Source organism: Halichoerus grypus, chromosome 6 (genome assembly GCF_964656455.1).
Source record: "Halichoerus grypus chromosome 6, mHalGry1.hap1.1, whole genome shotgun sequence".
Taxonomy (NCBI): Eukaryota; Metazoa; Chordata; class Mammalia; order Carnivora; family Phocidae; genus Halichoerus; species Halichoerus grypus.
In genome coordinates this window covers 125,976,762-125,998,463 of record NC_135717.1, presented here as the reverse complement: position 1 = coordinate 125,998,463, position 21,702 = coordinate 125,976,762, and the positions used below count along the sequence as shown (strand labels likewise).

At 39.5% G+C, this 21,702-nt stretch overlaps 1 long non-coding RNA gene across 1 annotated transcript; it reads left to right on the top strand.

Annotated features, from left to right (window-relative positions):
- The first annotated feature begins 8,955 nt into the window (after positions 1-8,955).
- On the top strand, positions 8,956-19,843 carry LOC144382141 (uncharacterized). The gene is made up of 3 exons (XR_013448571.1): positions 8,956-9,071; positions 16,360-16,417; positions 19,721-19,843. It is a non-coding gene; the product is annotated as an uncharacterized LOC144382141 (long non-coding RNA).
- The last annotated feature ends 1,859 nt before the right edge of the window (positions 19,844-21,702 follow it).

The following is a 21,702-nucleotide window of genomic DNA, read 5'->3' as shown; positions in this document are numbered from 1 at the left end:
AATGGTTTTTCTATATATATATATACAGGGGAAATAGCAGTAGTTAAATATATGAGTATAGTATAGCTAAAGATACAACACATAAGTTTCCTCCCCTTCCTCTGTGGATGGTTCCTGACGTATAGTATTGTTACATTGTGTTTTGCTCCAAGTAAATATTTTAGATACATTCACTTGATCTTTTTTATGGGTAGATATAGGCAGAATCTTTCTGCAAGTTACAATTTGTAAAAGAAAATTTTTGCACTGGACACCTGTTAAAAATGGCAAGACAGATTTTATTCAGACTACTGCAGTAGGAGAGAGATTAGACTGTTCAGTATGGAAGAGCTCAACTCCAAACACAACAAAGACAGCTGGACATTTATAGCTAATAAGCAGAGTAAGGGGGTCCATGGATGGGAAGTTATAAAGAGGAACTTTGAGATTATTCCCTTTACCAGTTCCAGAAGTTGCTCCTATCTATTTTCTATTGGGGGGCATCTAGAGAGTTTTTACAATGGTTAAAGTATTTTTATTATTCTGAGCAAAGGATGTGGGAGAATTAGGGTTACTATTTAATGATGAGGATAGTGGGTTCCTATAGCATATATATGATGATTTCAATTTACTATTTATATAAATATATATGCAATTGAATCATATCATTCCTCTAAATCCTCTGATGCATCTTATTGTTTGTACTTAATTAAACTTAAACTTCAATTCTTTACTATGTCTTGCATGATTTGAACTCTATTTTGCACATGAAACCCTTTACTTTAGACACCTGCCACAGTAGGGCTTTTTATAGTTCATTATATTTGCAAATATCATTTCACCTTGGAGTTTCTGCATGTGTTATTCTCTCTGCCTGGGATACCTTTCCTCCCATTCTTTGTATGGAATGCCCCTTCCCATCATTTTTGTTTTAGTTAAAATATTACCTTTTCAGAGAGACTGACCCTAACCATGCTTTATTATTCTCTGTATCAGCCCATTTTTTGCTTCTTAGATAAGACTTATAATTTTAAATTACCTTATTGGTTTGCTTACTTGTTTGTTCATTGTATCCATCACTGGAATGTAATTTGCATGATTCAAATTATACATTTGTAAATGATTATTGAATTTTCTCTTTATATTCTACTAATTTCTCAGCCACGATGAGAAGTGTAACTTTTAGTTTCATTTGCAAATGAATTTCATAAATTTTAATGTTGAAGGGAAAGCTATCATTAAATTAATTTTTAAAACCCATGGAAATTGTTTTCATTGGATCAACAAATCCCCTGCCTTGCTGTGAACCCGTGAAAAATCTATGCTGTGATCAAGAAGCGAAACTGACTGTTTAGAAAATTACAATGAACCTGTCTATTTTCATCTTCTAGTTTGAGATAAAAGGGGGGAAAGTGTTAAATCAAAGTAAACAAAATGTTTACTCTGCTTTCAGTTTTAATAATTAAATGTATTATTCATAGTTAGGGAATTTTACTGATACACACCTTCCTTCCCTGTTTTTCCATGATCCTGTATATAATTTTCCTTTTATTTTTCCCAAGACCCCCTTATATCTCCCTTACTTATTTTAAATAAATGATCTATGTAAATTTCTTTGCACACTGAATGGCACTTACCTCTTCGAGGTCTTATACTTTGGTGATGTGTATTTGGACTCATTCAGAATTCACATTTAGGTCCTGATTATAATGCTTACATTAGAAAAAAAATTATCCATTCTGTGGTGTCATATAGTTATGTGTGTTTAAAATGTCAGTAACATTTTTACAAATATTTTCTGAGCATCAATTATGGCCAAAGCACTATACTAGGTACAGGGTATATGCTGGTGAAGTAAAAAGATTTAAATATTGGACAAATTCAAACTAGCTTTCTTTTAACTTAAAGTAACTCTAAGGGCCATGTGTAAGTTATATGGAATCTTTCCAACGCTCCAAAAGATACTTTTCTGCCTCTGTCCAATCACAGGGCGTACGAGAACTGTCACTATGGCTCTTCCCGTCATAGAGTGGGTTATCATTTTTTCTGGTATAAGAGAACTCGTTATCATTAGCTTTTAGTCCATGCAGTTTGATGGGACTGATGCTACTTCCTGGAATGGGCCCATGACTTAGGCCTCACCAAAAGGAATAGAATAACCCGAAGACCCAGTTTTGGAGTTACAAGTAGACGTGTGAGCAAACCAAGAAGTCAATGTCAATTCAAGAATTTTGCTAAAAGAACAAGAAAATGATTGCTCTCTTCCTACAGTTCTGCGATGCTGGTAGAATGTAGAAGAGAGCCGCAGCCCGGGATTGAAGCCAATGCAGACTCAGGTGTGACAGGCACATCCCTGACTTCATTGCCAGCATCCTTGTGTCCTATTGGGCCTGAAGAAAGGTTTTCCCTTGAACTTTTCCCTAATTTGAGCCAATAGGTTCTCTTTTTTTAATTTAAGCAAGTGTTGTTCTTTTTCAATTTTGTAATAAAAAAAAACTTAGAAAAACCTACATAATTAACTGTTGAATTCATAGTGAGCCATTATCTCTAGAGGAACGCAAATGAAATAGGAACGTGCTCAGAGAAGTTACAACTGTTTCCTGTGATGACTGCTTGTTGGAACCTGAATGGGTCAGCCCAGCAAGGAAGATGGAGAGGAACTAACAGGACAACAACTGGGATAAACAGCCTTGGAAAGCGTAGAACCCTTGATAATAGCAGTTACTCATTTCTGCAGAGATAGAGAATCAGAAAGACAGCCTCACTCACTCTGACTGGTAGCAGGCAAAATTCAAGTGTAACACAATGGTCATTCTGCTTTTGTGAATAAAGAGACATTTTAACAGATGCATAATAACATCCGATGGGTGAGTTACATTGAAGAGGAACCAGACTTGCTCTGCATGCCTCAAATAGGACAGCTGAGATTAGTACACTTGAGCCATGGGAAAGGGACTGTGGTTCGAGATGAGGAAGAATTTTCCATCCAAGTTTTCTGAAGAGTGAATGGACCAAGTTTTGAGAGGTGAGTATCTCATCACTAGAGATTTTCATTTATATGCCAGATAACCACCAGGAGTGAATGTTGACAGGTGACTTAAGCATATTAAAGTGGGCTAGACACGAATCCCTTTTTTATCCTGTCCAATCCTGAGATGTGGAGGTTCAATGAAAATGGTAATCCAGCTTGATTTGGCAGTTTTTCTACCTAGATCCTTGAAACACTCCATTCTTCCAGGAAAGAGACATTTCATCACCTGTATTTTGCATCTGTCTTTCTATTGCAATATAAGATTTGGAGACATGGCCCTCTTACAAATATTGTCAAAAAACAGAATTATTTTTTTATACTGAAATGACCAACCAACCACAAAACAAAACAAGACCCTGAAAAACCCTCTACCTGGAGTTTGAAACAGAGTAGGAATTTGGCAATCTTGCAACTATTTTGGTCAATAGAGACTGCTAAACTATAAGATTTAAGTAATTAAGTGATTTGGATCTTTAGATCAATAGAGTTAATTATGCAATTAACAAATCTTCATACTCTATCATGTGGATCATTGTTTTTCAATGGCTATGTAGCTTTTAATGTGTAAAACTATTTTATAATTAAAATTCTATATTTAGTTATTAAAAGTAATAAGGACATGCTCTTTTAAGTATATAATAAAATAAAGGTAGGATTCCTGACTTAAATACACACTTCTACTTTGTGGACAGAACACAAGGAGGCCGCGTGGCACTGCATTTCAGGAGCAGATCTGGCGATAAGATTTATTTGATTTATCATTTTATGGATAAGTGACACGGGACAGGTTAATTTTCCCCAGCCTCAGTTTCTTCATCGGTAAAATGGAGATAATCTGCTCACTAAATCTTTCTATCTTCCAGTTTTTGTTTTTTTTTAATCTCAATTCAGATTAACATGCTAGGCATCTTAGCTTTATACTGTGTCCTCCCTTCCTCTTTCTGAATCTGTTATCTCTTCTTTAAATCCTATTCTTCTTTTAGGGCTTAGCCTAAATATTTTCTAACCCCTAATTAGTCCATGTAGTATCCCTCGTACTGGCCTCAACTGTTCCTTTACAGTAATTATTTTAATTGTAATTTTACCATCTGTTCTTCTTGTGTTGTTACGAGTTTTCTCTCTCTCTTCTGTCTTAGTCCTCTCTGTAACATCATGTCCTCACACCGTGCCTGGCATATCGGGTCAACCAATATTTGCACAAGAATAAAGGACAGTTATAAACATTTGATGAGAGAATATGCACATACAGCATTTAGAAAACACTGTTTTCTTATTGAAGGAAACTGCTATTAATTAAAACTTTGCACCTTCCTCTCCCTTCCTAACCAGAACCTTGTAACAGCAACTTTCAAAATATAAATAACAGCTATAAATTTACTTAAATAGATATTTATGAAAATTCCTTCACAGAACTTACCAAAATTATTATTATAAAGCTACTTGTGTTTTTATTATTTTACTGTCTCTGCCGCTGGATGTTAAACTCCCTGAAGGCAGGGCCTATGTCCGGCTCATTCCTGGCTTGTATACCCAGTTCATCTCATAGAGCCATGTCATGGCATCTAAGATTTATCCTAAGGACAAATAAATCCCTGAAGTGTTTCAAGCAGGGGAGTGACAATATCAGACTTGATAACTTAGAAGATCACTCTCCTGCTGGATGGGTGATATTAAAAAAGGGAGTCATTGCTATTATTATTACCATTATTTTTTTTAGTTTCTTTTTATTTTATTATGTTATAGTACCATTATTATTAACAAAAACTTCAAGCACTTTCATTTAGTTAAATTGCTGGTAGCATGGATGTGCTGGGAAGGAAGGAGTTATCAAAGTAAAAGTGACAAAGTGATAAAAACACTCCTCAGTAGAGCCATCAGAAGTAGGAACAGAGTCAGCGGTTGGTTAGATTTGTGGCAATTTTTACCTCATCCAATAGGCAGGAAAAAGTTTCAAACTGAAAGAATAGGGCATACATTCAGGACAAAGTTCCTTTGTCCCCCCACCTCCCACCCCCAAGCTTTGTTGAGATATAATCGACAAATAGAATCATAAGACATTTAAAGTGTACAATATGATGATTTGATATATGTATCCATTGTGGAAGGATTCCCCCCAAGTTAATTAACACACCCATCACCTCACATATTTACTTTTCTTTTTCTTTCTTTCTTTTTCTTTCTTTCTTTTTCTTTCTTTCTTTCTTTCTTTCTTTCTTTCTTTCTTTCTTTCTTTCTTTCTTTCTTTCTTTCCTTTCTTTCTTTTTGCTGAGAACATTTAAGTTCTACTCTCTTAGCAAATTTCAATTCTATAATATAGTATTATCAACTATAGTCATATACATATATACATTCGGTTCTCAGACCTCATGTATCTTACAACTAGAAGCCTGTACTTTGTTTTCTGTGGAGCGGGAAGAGGGTTGTGGAACTGGTCAGTAAATAGTTATTTCCAATCTAAAGCACAGGGCTGTCTCCCTGTTTCTTTCCTTGTGCATGGACAGAGGAGACAAGGGGTCAGATCCGGCAGATGTACCTGTGGCCTGCACAGTTCAGATGATTGGCATGACCAGGGTGAAAAATTACCAGGGAGGTAATTGACATTCCCGAGACAAGCAGCACTTGTACAAAGAAAATACAACTTGGAACAAAGGAAATGGTAGAGAAAAAGAAATAAAGACGCCTTGTGTGAGAGTGAGCTCCCCTCAGTGAGCACAGCACAGGAGAAACTGAGCTCATTAAAAGTGATACGGACAAAATATGAAGGGATGCGAGTCAAGATCGGCTTGGGGAAGCGGCAGAAGGACGGACAGCCTTGTAGCCCCTCTTCTGTGCTGGGTGCCGGGTGAGTGTTTGCATGTGCTATCACAGTTGGTCCTCCTCATAACCCCAGAAGGGAATTTTCATTTCTATTTCCACGTCTCAGAGAAAGAACCAGACTCAGGCTCGATCCACTGCTGCTTATGTTCACACGTTAGTGTGAGCCTGGACTACTTCCCGGGCTTGTCTAACTCCCAAGCATTTTTTTTTTAAAACACATTACGCCACAGATCCCAACTCAAAATTTGGGGGACAGGGCAGGTAGGCAAGAGAAAAGAGCAAAATTGGTTAGGGTGTGAGGCATGAGGGGTGGAGGACACAGCGAACGGGAGAGAGTACGCTTCATGGAAAGGGTGCTTTGTCCATTTAGTTCTAGGGAGATTCTGCTGCATGGGGATGTGGGCTTGGTGTTGTCAGATCTTCAAATTTCACAAGACAAACTGAGAATTTATGTTTTTATGTGAAATCTCTTAATTTGTAGATGCTGCTAATTAATTCAGCATTTCAGAAAGCTGTTGACTGATCAAGCAAAACTGCTCTGAAAGCTGAATTCAGCCTGGACACTACAGGGTGGTGACCTTTCTGTTACACCCTGCTGTTTGGGGCTCTCTTGGCAGTTAGCACATTAAAATCCTCTGTGACATAATGGCTGGAGATTGTGTAAATACATAGGCAGTCAAAAGGCTCCGGTCACACAGAACCGAAATAGCTCATAAATGGAAAAGCAACTAGAAGACAAAAATAATGTTCTGCCCCTGTCACTGGCGGGAGTCTGGTTAGAAGAATAAAGGTAGATAATACACCTCTACCAGTGGTCTGTAGGGCTGGCTCATGACAGCTTATGAGAACCAAATATCAAATATCCAGGAATTGTGTTAGTGTTAAAGCATAGTTAGCTTCTCCCACAATCGTGAGAGAATTTACACCACAGAAATCTGCCAACACTAAAAAAAAAAACCAAAGCTTCCCCCGCCCCAGAGAGATAGCTTACTAGCACAGCAGTGCCTGTAACTTATGAAAACGGTTGTTTGCTAAATAAAACCGCTTAAATTTATGTATAATATCATTTGGTTAACCCTTAATCATCCGTCTCTGAAGTACTAAATAAAATTATTGAGGAATGAATGTTAAGGTGAATTCAGCTTATTGTTTCGCTTCCAGTCGGTGATTCTGCAATCATGATTTCATGACTGACGCCGTAGGAGCGTCTATAAACAAAAACTGCATCCGGGACAGGAAATAAGTCATTACATAATTCGTTTTAAAGCCAGCTAAATTTATAGAGCCCTTCCACTTGCTATGGCCTTATTCTAAGAGATTTACAAATTATAGAACACAATTTAACCTTCAAAACACACCTATAAGGTAGAAGTCTTAATGTTATTATTTTACTGGTTAGGAAACAGGCACAGGGAAGTCATACAAACAGTGAATGGTACAGTTGTGATTTGAATCAGGTACTCTTCTCTCTAGAGTCAACTAGCCTATTGTATACTACATATACTATCCACTATACTACCAAAAATATGAATGGCCTCAAAGCACATATTCTTGATTCTTGATTGTACACAGATTATCAACAAGACAGCACAAGAGATAATAAGGGTTAAATATCAAGCACGATCCCTGGGTCACAATGCATGATAAATAAATGCAATTTCTTTCCTTTCTCCTCCTGAAGTCTAAAGACACTTTACATAATCATGACTGAACAGAACTGCCAAGTTACATCTCCAAAGACTTGATATATCTTAATAAGAAAGAAAAATAAAGCAAATTGTCCACATTTACCTAACAGCAGACATTCCGGTACTGGGAAGCAATCAGGAAACTGAGTTAAGTTCCTTTTTAACAAAATATTTTTCCAAAATTGTTACGACTGACAAGACCCAACACAATACCCTTACAATTTTTCCTGTGCTTTCCACCTTCTCTTTGAAAGACAAAGTAAATTATGTAAGTTAGTGCTCCAATAAATTAGTACAGTGGGTTATATGGTATCATGTATTGTAAGTTCCATACATTTTTATGCGTTTACTAATGCAGTTCTGTGTTAGATATTGAGATTAGGACACATATTGTTCAACTGTTAAAGGAATTCTGAGAGGTACAGTTTTGTTTAGTTGTGCATGTCTGTGTAGACATTTACTTGTAAAACTTTTCTGTCACATTGCTACAGGTAGATTTTGAATTTCTCAGTGTCCCTGAATATAAGCTTCTTTTATAGGGATCATCAAATAAATTGCTATAAATGTGTTGGGTTTACAATAATTTTGTACTTATTTAAATTATTTTGGGCCTAAGGAAAGAAAATTTCTTTCCCTAATTTGTCAGGTAGCCAAGGGCTTAACTTTTTTCCCTTAAAATTGTTATTCCATACTAAGTTCTGAGAAATTTGATTTTATTCTGATATCATATTTGTAATCAAGGTTCCCAAATTTAGCCATATTTAGGAAATTAATCAGTTCCTTACAAAGTCACATAGCACTTGGCAAAGTTTACAGTTGCCATATAAATGATCCATATCTACTGAATGCTATAAAAGGGAAACACTGAAATGCCCTATATCTTTCAGGGGGCTTGGGAGATAGGATGGAAAAAATAATTGAAAAGCAATATAGGAAAGGATTTACAAGTGCTGAGTGTTGTAGAGAATATAAATCCAGGAGGTGTGCAGATAAGAGAGAGAGAACTTCAGGTCAGGTGCTAGGCATAGCCATGGCCCCAGTCCTTGAATGAAGAGATAAATCAGGGAGAGACTTGGGAGAATTTATGGAAAAAGTGAGATTTCTGCTGGATCTTGCAAGATGGGTAGGTGCTGGTTATGCACAGAAGGGGAAGAAGAGCCCTCTAGATGGCGTAAATCAAGTAATCATGGTAGGGATTAGCATTTGATGTATGCAGGGCAGTGTGCCAGGCTGGCTGGAAAGGACTCCTACTGGGGACATAAGGTTCTAACCTCTTGGACAGACCATATAAGCTATATTTTCTCTTCCCAGGTATGAATGATGCTGCAATTATAGTCACGTAGATGTCTGGGCAGAATTATTTATCTGTTCTTAAAGTTGTATTCTAAAAAGAAGAATGGGAAAGCTAGAGTTGCACTCTCATGATTGATTCATTCAACAACATATCTTGGGTACCATAGATGCCAGGCATCAGTCTGTGCACTGAGACGTGAAACAGAGCAACTCATATTCTCTGTCCTTAAGGAGTTTACCATCAGGTGAAAAAAATGGAAGAGGTAAACAAATAATTAGAATAACTTTGATATATGTGTTTTGTTCAAAGGGCCACAGGGGTATGGAGGGAGGAGTGACTCATTTTAAACAAGATGGACTGGATGTCTTCAAAAAGGAATTGATATTTGATCTTGACAAAGAGTGCTGCGCAGAGAAAGAGAAGATAGTGCAAAGGAGTATGAGCTCAAAGGCAGGAAGACCCTGTGTTGTTAAGAGTCTACCACTGAGCCTGGGTCAGGCAGAGGTACAATAACACATAGCTCTTCTTTGTGTGCGCACACACACACTTTTGGGTTGAACTAACTGCAGGGACGGACTGTAGAAAGAAGCTGGTGATGGTGTCATACTGTCTTATGATAACCTGCTTGGCCCTGAAGGGTAGGGTTAGATGAGAGCTGTCCTCAGTCCTGGAAGTGAATAGAGATTGGACACTTCTGTTACATGTCTCTAATCATAAAAGCAATTTATTTGTCTCATATCGGAAAGTGATGCTGTCAGTGGTGTTATTTCCTTCATTGAACTTAAGATTGACTTTATGCTGTTCAGTTACAAGCACCATAAACTCTCCTGTGACCTTGTGCTCTAGTCGCATGCAAACCTCTTTGGCTGCAGTCTGGATATTATTGACAATACATAATGCATTGCTAAGTCTTTGAAAATATGCCACAAGGCTTTGCTCCAAAGAAGTGTATTACACTGTTCTATAGATGACCTTTCATCACTCAGACTCCATTAGAAGACTGAGCTGCCCTATTCTCCTCCCATACCCAGAGGGGTAGTGGTTCTGGGACCCTTTGGCGCATCTTTATGGGCCATTTGAGAAAACAAATAAATATTCAGGATTTCTACTATAGACCCTCAATCCTATGGAGAGAAACAATGCCACATGTGATGCTGGACTACTCATTCACTCATTTATTTTTTCAATAAGCATTTATTAAAAGTCTGCTGCATACCAGGCACTTTGCTTAACCTTAGGAAATCAAAGTTGAATAAGCCCCAGTGCTTGCCCTCAGGGCCTTAGTATCAAATAGGAATATATAATAAAGTGAGGATTTGCCATAATGAACCTGCACAAAATGTTATGGGGACGGAAATGGGAGCACCTCACAAAGTCAGTTTTGGAGAGTCACGGAAGGCTTCCAAGAGGAGGTGATGCCTGAGTTGATACCCAGAAACCAGTTAAGTCTGGGGAACTGTTGCATGGGAGCTGCTGGGATTGAGACCGGGAGGAATATAGGTATCACGTGGTGAAAGGCTTAATACGGTCAAGATACTTATATTCAAGACAACCATAACCTAGAAGGATTTAAATAGGAAGAAACAGAATCCAATTTTGGTTTTTAGGAACCAGCATTCAAGCAACAGCGTAGAGGCTGGGATAGAGGGAGTGGGGTGTTCAGGCTGCAGTAACCTCAGCAGGACTGACAGAGCCCTCAGGTGGCCAATGCAAATGGCCAAAAAAGAGGGGAGGAAGTCAGTGGAAGTGAGAAATATTGAAGTGTTAAAATTAACATAATTTGACTAATTACATATGAAAAACAACAGAGGGGAAGATACTTGAGATACATAACTCTTATAGGTATTTTAACTTCTGAATTGATTCTCATTAGCCCTGAAAGGTTGGACTTAATTCATAGCTCTATTCCTAATGAGTAATTAGGACAAAGTATTTTGTTTGGCCCCTCTGCCTTTCTTCTGCTGCTTTTATGGATGTAATTTTGGTAACAGGTAAAAAATCATGCTCAGTTGTTGAATGGATGGTGGAGAAAGGGCAAGAGAAGGGGAATTAAGGAAAGGAGGGCAGAAAGGGAGAAACAGAAGGGGAGTGAGGAGTTTTTCCAGTGCCAGGGCTTCCATGGTTGGCAAAATCACTTATTTAGAAGTAACAAGTTAACAAGTTTTGGTAGGGGAGGGATGGAAATGGTGAATGATCAGTTTTGGAGTTAGCTTAGTTTAGGTTACTGAGATTTAGCCCACAAGTTGTCTTGTGGGTATTTAGTGTGAAGCTCAGAAGATAAACTGGGGGTGAGAAGTAAGAAGGTGAAAGTTGAAACCATAGAGTGTGAGAGAGATAAATGTGGTAGTTTTTAATATTTTTTTATTATAATGAGGAATATGAGAAAATCAAAGACAAGAACCTGGGGGATGCTAATTCTTAAAAGGCAGAGCAAAACAATAGGAAATTGTTAGAAAATGAGTCAAAAGGGGACATGGATCCTGTTTAAAGAGTTGTGAAAGTCACAAATAAAGCAGTGCCACAATTCCTGGCTACAAGGAAGATACACTGCAAAAATCTGTATCATAATCAGTATTGGTTAAGAGATATAATGCTGGTCTCCAAAATTGTACAAATAAAGCATGTTCTTTAAAAATAAGCATAAAACTACCTGACTGGAGCCTCTGGAAAAGGCAGAACTCTTTAGTTTCCAGTGAAAGGAGAGAGGCTCAAAAGGTTGATGGAAACAGGGAACTTAATTAACTCATCTAAGCAAAAACGCTTAGAGTTAGTCCAAATGCTAGGTGTTGCTTCAGGTTAGAAAACCTAGAAAGTAGATAAAGATTTGAGTGCGTGTTGCTTATGACATGATCTCTGGGACACCATGAGTGGAGTGGGGAATAAGGTAGGCAAGAGGAAAAAATCAAATCAGGATGCATAAGTGAGCATGTTTGCCTTGTGGGCAACCTAGACTCCCTCCCGGACATAGATAGTGTAGACTAAGCCTAAGAGTTGTTCCACCTAAGAGGTGAAGAGCTAGGACAGTCATGTCCAGCCTGTCCTGTCAGTTGTCCAGCTTTTATAGGCACACTGACTTGCAGGCCCTTCTGCCTGCCACCAGAGAGAGCCCAAGGACAGTCAAGGTCCTTGCCATCGAAAGCTCTCAGCGTGCAAAGGGATACAGACTGCAAAGGGCACATGTCTTACCTACAATCCACTCCTGTACTACTTAGACCTACTCTTTTTCTTAACCTGTTCACTCTGGCTTGTCACTGATTCTTGCTACAAGCTAGCTACAACTTATGAAAAGAAAAAAACCAGTAGCAGTCATCTAGTTAAAGCAATATTCCCAAGTGTGTATGGGCTGTCTCCAAATCTAAAAGGCCTACCACACATGGAAATATGGAGTCTCTTCCTTAACAATAGCAAGTAGGAGGCACAGGGTGAAATCATGTCCTTTAACTTAGGGGGGTCCTAGAACGACCCAGAACGCTGTCCCCTAAAAACTTACTGATGTAGTGGGCCTCTGAATCTCTGCAGAGTTGAACACCTACCTACCCTCTGTTTCACATGTATTTTACTTGTGAAGTCATACAGAGTACGTGCAGTTTCCTGTTTAGCAGTCTAATTGACTGAATATCATTCTTAAAGTAGACCAGCATGCTGATTTTTGGAATATCAAGATAATCAATATCTAAGATGATCAAGGTGATCCTTTGGACCGTGATGTGACAGAGACCAGGAGAGTTAACACAGCCCCGGAGTAAGACTATGAGTGCAGGCATTCCAAATGAATGAGTCCCTGTGGTGTTGGTAAAGATTTCAACTGACAGATGTGGTTTCTGCAGCGGCCGCAGTGGTGCATTCTGGGAATGATGGGAACACTTCCATCATTTAAGTCACTGGGGCCAACCTAGGATGCTGCATTGCTTTTAACTTTCTACCTTGTTGGGATGGGGAAGAGCTTCAGGGGCTTCCACTTGGCCTTTACTATCATAACTGATCTGACTTCATGGATCCAGAACCTGGTAAGCCTTCAACCAGGTGGCAAGTAGATCTTATTTCAGGATCTGAGAAACTGACCATAGAATAGGCGTATGTACACAGCGGATTCGACCTACTGTGAGATAAACCTGGACCCAAACTCCCTTAATCACCTGACCTCTATATGTCCCTCCACTAAGTGAGGGCTGTGATGGCATTCTGATATTGACAACAGCTACTATCCGTTATACGACAACTCTCAAAACATTTCATCGGTAAACATGCATCTGTCCTCAGTGGCAGTTAATGATAAGTAGCTTTGGGTCACACTGGGAAATAACTGGAGGAATCACTAGGAATCACTTATGAAATTGCAGGGTCCTCTTTCAAGGGGAACTGGCCTGCTCTTCAGTTGAATGCTCTGTGTTGAAGAACTAACTCAGGTCTGGAAACTGCATGAGGGATGAGATTTTTCCTTTGTGGCAGCTCACATCAAAGATCTGCTTGCCTGATCTTGATCTTTTTGGGTTGTATTAATCAAGTAATACCCTCCCTGGCTGACCATCTATCTATAGTTCCTATCCCCCAGGAACACTGTGGTAGAACTGCCATAACCACACAACAAGGCCACTGGCTGTCATTTAGATTTTACTGGCCCACTATGATAGTTACATTTACCTTGCTTGCCCCAGATGGCTAAGTGCAACCCCCTGGCCTTTGTTATTTCAGAGTCCTATCATCTCCATTGACATTAAAAAGCCCAGTTCCAGAACATCATCTATCATTATCTTTGTCTATGAAGGGCAACCTTCACTGAGTCCATTAGTGTTTCTGGGGCCCCCCTCACTAGTGTGTTACTAAAGTAATGAAGGAGCATTCTTTGGGCTTTTCTGGGGAAAACGAATCAGTCATGGACTGTATGGATTAAATGGATTTTTTAAAATGACTGCTTCCTTGCACTTTTTTTTTTTATTGGGGTAGAAACTTAGCAGGAAGTTAAGTTTAACCATCTTAATAAATTTTGAAATGTACGATATATGTATTGTTCAATATATGTACTATGTTGTTCTGCAGATCTCTAGAACTTATTCACCCATAACTAAAACTTTATACCCAATGAACAATTCTCCATCTTCCTTCACCCCCGCCCCTTGTAATCACCATTCCCTTTTCATGAATTTGACCATTTTAGATACCTCATATAAGTGGAATCATGCAGTATTTGTCCTTCTGTGACTGGCTTATTTCACTTAGCATAATGTCCTTAAGGTTTATCCATGTTGTCACATACTGAAGGATTTCCTTCTTGAAGACTGAATAATAGCCTATTGTATGTTTAAACCACATTTTCTTTGCCTGTTCATCTATCAATAGACATTTAGTTTGTTTCCATATGTTAGCTATTGTGCAAAATAAAAAGCTTCTGCACAGCAAAGGAAACAATTAAGAGAATGATAAGGCAACCTACAGAAAAGGAGAAAATATTCGCAGACTCTGTATCTGATAAGGGGATGTCTAAAATACATGAGAAACTGTTATAACTCGGGGTACCTGGGTGGCTCAGTTGGTTAAGCGTCTGCCTTCAGCTTGGGTCGTGATCCCAGGGTCCTGGGATCAAGCCCCGCATTGGGCTCCCTGCTCAGTGGGGAGTCTGCTTCTGCCTCTGCCTCTCCCTTGTGTACTCTCTCTCTCAAATAAACAAAATTTAAAAAAAAAGAAACTCTTATAACTCAACAGCAAAAAAACCACAAGTAACCCAAATAAAAAATAGGCAAAATAACTGAATAGACATTTCTTCAAAGAAGACATATAATGGCCAAGAGGTCTATGAAAAGGTGCTCAATATCATCAGTCATCAGGGAAATGAGACTAAAAACCACAATGAGATACCACCTCCCATATGTTAGGATGGCCAGTATAAAAAATACAGTATTGGTGACTGTGTGGAGAAATTGAAATCCTTGTACACTGTAGGTGAGAATGTAAAATGGGGCAGCTCCTACAGAAATCGGTATGAAAGGTCCTAAAAAAATTAAAAACAGAACTACCATATGACTCAGCAATCCCACTTCTGGGCATATATCCAAAGGAATTAAAATCAGGATCTTGAAGAGGTACCTGCAGTCCCGTGTTCGTCACAGTATTCTTTGTACATGTTGATCCCCTTCTCTCAGTTTTCCACCAGGACAGTCCCAGTCTCCCCCACTTCTTCACTGAAGATCGCCATTGTTACCAAGCTTCAAGAAACCATTTAGCAGGAAATTAGGATCAGCTATAGGCATCCTTTCCAGGATTAAATCTCCAGTCATGAGCATGTGCTTTCACACAGTTAACTCTTCTTTATCTGGATTCACATGACATCCTCCCTAGTCAAGTGTATTAGCTTCCTATTTCTGCTATAACAAATCACAAATTTAGTATCTCACAGTTCTAGAGCTCAAGAGTCTAAATAAAATGTGTCCTCCAGGCTGCATTACTTTTGGAGGCTCTAGGGGAGAACTCGTTTCCTTGCCTTTATCCACTTTATGAAAAACATGCTTGTTTCTCAGCTTGTGGCCCCCTTTTCCAGTTTCAAAGCTAGCTGGATAGAATCTTTTCTATCTGATTTGTTTCCTTCCTTACATCTTCTCTCTCTGACTCAGCCTCCTGCTTCCCTTTCATTTCTGTAAATAAATAATCCTTTTCATCCCACAGCACAGATACTACTATTTTTCTGCTTGAGCTTACTAGTGATTTTGCAGCCGCCCCCACCAGGGGTATCTGGCCAAGTCTGGAAATGTTTCTAGTTTGCACCATCAGGGCATTACCAGCATCTTAGCGGGTGGAGGCCAAGATGCTGCTAAACCATGCCCAGGACAACACGCCCCTCCCCAACAAAGAATTATTCTGTTCAAAATGTCATTGTTGAGAGACTGTGGTATAAAACAGTGGCACGGTAGGGGTAGATCTGGAAGAGGACCATGGCAATTTTGTGAAATATCTGCTCAGATGAGGCATTTTAGGACTCTCCGAGCAGCCTTGTTATAAGGAGAAAGGAGCCACTTATCTTGGCCAGATTCAGGGTCATCTGTATTTCAATTACTTCAAGCTCATCTCCTCTTCCCCTACCCCAAATTCCCACGTCCTAAGACTCAGGGCCTTCTTCCTTTCCTGTCAAGTTTCTGACGTTAGGGTAGGAGACTTGTCAGGGCTACGAATCCAGCTTCTTTGCTAACACAACACTTAGAAACAAAGCTTGGGCCCATTTTCAGCACATCCTTCTCTCTGCCTGCAGGTAATGAGAATCTCCTTTGATAGTTGTCTTATTTTCTTCCTTCAGTGATTTTTTTAAGATTTATTTATTTATTTATTAGAGAGAGAGCATGAGATGGGGGAAGGGCAGAGGGAGAAGCAGACTCCCCGCCGAGCAAGGAGCCCGATGTGGGACTCGATCCCGGGACTCCAGGATCATGACCTGAGCCGAAGGCAGTCACTTAACCAACTGAGCCACCCAGGCGCCCTCCTTCAGTGATTTTTTTAAATGTTATGTATCTTAGGCACTCTTCATTTTTTAATTGAAGAATAATTAACATACAGTGTTATATTAGTTTCAGGTGTATGACATGGTGATTCAACAATTTTACACATTATCCAGTGCTCATCATGGTAAGTGCCATCACCAAACAACCTTATTACAATCTTATTGATTACATTCCCTATGCTGTACTTTTCATCTCTGTGATTTTTTATTTTGTAATGGAAGTTTGTACCTCTTAATTCCCTCTATCTATTTCACCCATCTCCCACCCTCCCCTCTGGCAACCATCAGTTTGTTCTCTATACTTAAGAGTCTGGTTTTTTATTTGTCTCTTTTTTTCTTTATTTGTCTGTTTTGTTTCTTAAATTTCACATATGAGTGAAATCATATGGTATTTGTCTTTCTCTGACTGACTTATTTAGCGTTATACCTTGTATATCCATCCATGTTGTTGCAAGTGGTAAAATTTCATTCTTTTTTATGGCTGCGTAATATTCCACTGTGTATATATATATATATATATATATATATATATATATATATATATCACATCTTCTTTACTCATCTATTAATGGGCACTTGGGTTGCTTCCATATCTTGGCTATTGTAAATAATGGCAATAAGCATAAGGGTGCATATATCTTTTTGAATTAGTGTTTTCATTTTCTTTAGGTAAATACCCAGAAGGGAAACCAGACCACTTTCTTACACCATACACAAAAATAAACTCAAAATGGATTAAAGACCTAAATTTAAGACCTGAAACCATAAAACTCCTAGAAGAAAATATAGGTAGTAATTTCTTTGATATCAGCGTTAGTAATATTTTTCTAGATATGTCTCCTCAGGCAAGGGAAACAAAAGCAAAAATAAACTATTGGGACTATACAAAAATACAAAACTTCTGCATAGTGAAGGAAATCATAAGCAAAATGACAAGGCAACTTACTGAATGGGAGCAGATATTTGCAAATGATATATCTGATAAGAGGTTAATATACAAAATATATAAAATATATTGTATAAAAAACTTCTACAACTCAACACCAAAAAAAAAAAAAAAAAACAAAACCAAACCCAAATAATCCAATTAAAAATGGGCAGAAGACCTGAACGGTTTTCCAAAGAAGACATACAAATGGCCGACAGACACATGTAACGATGCTCAACTTCATTCATCATCAGGGAAATGCAAATCAAAACCACAATGAGATATCACCTTACACAGAATGGCTAGAATCAAAAAGATAAGAGATAACAAGTGTTGGTCAGGATGTGGCAAAAAAGGAACACTCATGCACGGTTGGTGGGAATGCAAACTGGTGCAGCCACTATTCAAAACAGTGTGGAAGTTCCTCAAAAAATTCAAAAAAGAAACACCATACGATCCGGTACTTCAGTGACCTTTTGGCTAATAATAGCAGCCTACCAACTCTGCGGTGATTGCAATTACCAACCCTCCCGTGTCTTTCAAAGGCGAGATAGACTATTGCAGAAGCATGTACGCTGACTTCCATTTGTACCCCAACCCAACTTACCACAGGTAAGATTCCTAATAATCTTGCTCCTATCTCATGTCAGGAATTCCACTACACAAATCAGCTGAGGGGCCCTTGCTGTCAGTTGGCCAGTGAGTGATCCAATTCAAGAATGTCGCCTAGAGGGCCTGCATCCTGAGGCTACTGGGCATCAAATCTCTTAGGCTGGATTCTCCCAGAAGCGACTCCAAAAGAAGGCTTTGTGTACTTCAGTACTTTATTTTGGAAGTAATTCCAGGCAGAATTGGTAATGAAATGGGAAGTGAGAGAGGACAGGAAGGAAGCCAAGTAAAGACACGTTAACAGTCTACCTCCATGGAAAACTGAGGTTCAATCCACCTGGGAGCACTGCGAGACAGTCTTGGACCTACCGTAACTCCAAGGGGGAGGAAGCTGACGTATTTATTCTCCAACTCTTGTCTAGCTTTCATTTACGGCTGTTCCTAGGGGCTCTACCTCCCCAGCATTTCTGACCTCCTCTGCCCTCAAGCCAAGCGTGCTGCTGAAGCAAGAGGGAGGTTTCATGCAGTGCTGCTGTTGTCGGCAGTAGGAATGCGCAGGAATCATAGGGGCTGCAAAGATAAGGGCAGGGCACTGGCAATATCGGTCACATATGCTGTCTATTTTATTTAGTTTTTTAAATATTTATTTATTTGGGGGGGAGGGCACAAGCAGGGTCAGGGGCAGAGGGAGAGGGAGCAGACTCCCCTCTGAGGATGGAGCTGAAACCGAGTCGGACACCTAACTGACTGAGCCACCCGGGCACCCCGTTTAATAATCTCTTAACAGCATTTATAAAATCTGTTTTACTCTGATCTGGGTTTACCGAGGTGAAGCTGTCAGTCAGCTGCTTATGTCTTCTATGCTTTAAAGCTTCTATGATGCATCTTAGATGTCATGTTACTACTAATTATGTCACTTGTTTTGGCACAGCACAGTTTTCAGGAAGAATGTTTTCTATTATCAGTAAGGGGTAACATATTTAACATGGATTAGGTGATCCAATGAACGAGCCTGAGCAAGGGCCTCACGGTTTGGGACATCTAGAACTGAAAGGAAATTAACATTTCTCAAGCACCTGCTATCTTCCAGGCTCTGTGCCAGGAACTTTACACACATCATCTCCCTAATCCTCACAACAAGCATATGAGGAGGATGCAGTGATAGTCGTTTACAGATGGGAAAACAAAGGTGCATGGGGGCTGACTAATCCTACAAAGCTCCTCCAGGTAGTGTGAGGACACTGATTCCAATCCAGGGGCCTCCATACGCTCTGCATGTTGTGACGGGGGGACAGGAGGTTAGCATCTGTCTCACATGGCTCATAAACCAAAAATACAGTAGGCCTGTGGCTAAAAATACTGCTTTTAGCTGGCAGTAGGTGTCTTTAGGGGAAATTCTAATGTGACCATCTTCAGGGGAATGATCTAATCTTCAAAATTAAGGAAAGGGACTTTGGGAGTTATTTCCATTTTTTGGGCTACGATGAAAATGTATATTTAGTGCCCTTCAGTCCATGCCAGGAAAATGCTCCATAGTTCCTTTTAAGGAAAGAAGTTATAAACTTTTCCACCCTGATAGCTTCTGTTGATTTAAGAAATGCCTTCCCCCAAATACGCTTAGCATGTACACAACATTCATGCACCTTGAAGCATGTAATGCTCATTCTCAGATAACAACACCTGAATCATTATTTGCATCACTGGCCTCCATGGCACCTTGGAAGATAATGTGGGAGGATATGGAACATATTTTAGCAGTTGCGCAGCATCCTTCATATTTTCAGCGCACATTTGAGGAAAACGTATCAGCTCTTACACTGGGGTCCTTTTTATTTCTATTTATTTATTTCTGCTGTTATAATTTATTCTGTCTTTATCTTCTCACCCACAGTATTTCTGGATGAGTAAGAAGATCACTGACATATGACATTTGAAGAACAGGGTGCTTGTCCCAGCTAATGCAAATAGAAACAGTACCGTGGCCAAACACCAGTAGCAATAGTAAAATTACCAGATATTTATTAAGCTCTACCATATTCAATAAATATTTACTGAGCATTACATATGGAACAGGTATCCAGGCAGTCTTCTATTCACTGGGAATACAGCAGAAAACCAGACACAAATCCCTGCTGTGATAGCTTACAATGGTGTGTGTGTGTGTGTGTGTGTGTGTGTGAGAGAGAGAGAGAGAGAGAGAGAGAGATGAGGAGAGAGACAAGAAACAAAATAACTAAAACATGGAGTATACCAAATAGTAAAAAGTATTGTGGAGGCAAATGCAATAGGGAGGAGGTTGGGCAGTTCATGGAGTCATGGGAGGGTTACGATTTAAAACGGGGTGGACAGGCAAGCTGCAAGGTGATCTGAGGACCTCAAGGAGGTGAAGAAGTTAGCCAGGCAACTACGTGGGGTGGAGTGGGGGCTGTGTAGGTGGAGAAGAGCAGCGCAAAGGCCTTGAGGCAGCTGCATGCACGGTGCCCTCTATGAACAGGAGGAGAGCCAATGTGGCAGGGGCAGGTGAGTAAAGGGAAAATAATTTCAGGTCGCCTGAGAGAGGTAATAGAGGGCCAGATCAGATAGAACTCTCTAGGGCATGGTCAGGACTTTGGTTTTGATTCTCAGTGAGACAGGAAACTACTGGAGGACTTGAGCTGCGGGATGACATAATTAAATCTATGTTTTAAAAATATCACCTGATGTACTATATTTTGGCTAATTGAATTTAAACAAACAAAAAAAGAAACAAAAAAAAAACCCCATCACCTGAGATGTTATGTGAGAATGAATAATAAACCGTGGGGGGACCAATTAAAAGCCTACTAGAATAAGCTGGATGAAAGAGCGTGATTTGGCCAGGTGGTGATGTGGAAGTAGTAAGAAGTATAATTTGTCTGCTAAGCATTTTATAGCTCATTTAGCTAGCTTTATGCATGTGTTAAAAGAACTGAACTAGTCTGAGTGTCAGTTTTCTCATCTTTAAATTGGGAACATAAAATGAATTCGGTTTCTCAAAATTAGCTTAAGGATGGACAGTGATAGCTCTAAAGAGAAACATAATCAAGCTGAACTTGCTGGCTAAACTCAGGGAGATGTGGCAGGAGAGAAGGCACAGGAGAAAGACAGTTCCTTGGAAAAAGGCAGGGCCTGATCTGCCTGTGAAACTGAATGTCCATGTCAAATAAAGAGAATCTCAAAAACTAGTTCAAAGATGAGGCATAGGAAACAAAACAGAAGAACCATCGGAATGAAAGAATTACAGAGCAGTGTTATCTGACTGGTGGCTCTGGACGAGCCCTTTACACCCTTTTGGGGTCAGAACTATGGGGGAAGAAAACAAGAGGCTCAACCTATTAACCCTGGCATGAGACTTCTCGCCGGAGAGATGGCAAGTTGGTTGTGACAAACCAGTGTGGTTCATTCCATCACAGCAACACAGGTGGGAAAGTAATGTTGGCACCAGTTACTCATATTTTTATGGAAAATTTTTCCCTCATCACCAGTGAGGAAAACTACAAATTCCAAGAAGAACAAGAAACATGTGCTCAGATATCACAGAAGTCACAGCTCCCAGTGACCTTGCTCTACATCTTTATCCCATTCATGAGTTGTGGGGATCTAGCTGGTGGAGTTGAACTATGGTCTAAAGGGTATATAATCACATCGAGTCCTGTCTGGATCCCTGCACGGATGGAACTTGAGAGCTAGTTGATAACACTGAATGATTTGAAAACATATATATTTTATTCATGAATAGCATAATAATAGTTAAATCTATAATCAGGACCAACATCAGGCAAACTGTGAATACAGGAAAAGGCTAGTAACTGGCTCCGTCCCACATACTATTACTTGACCTCTCTGTTGCCCAAA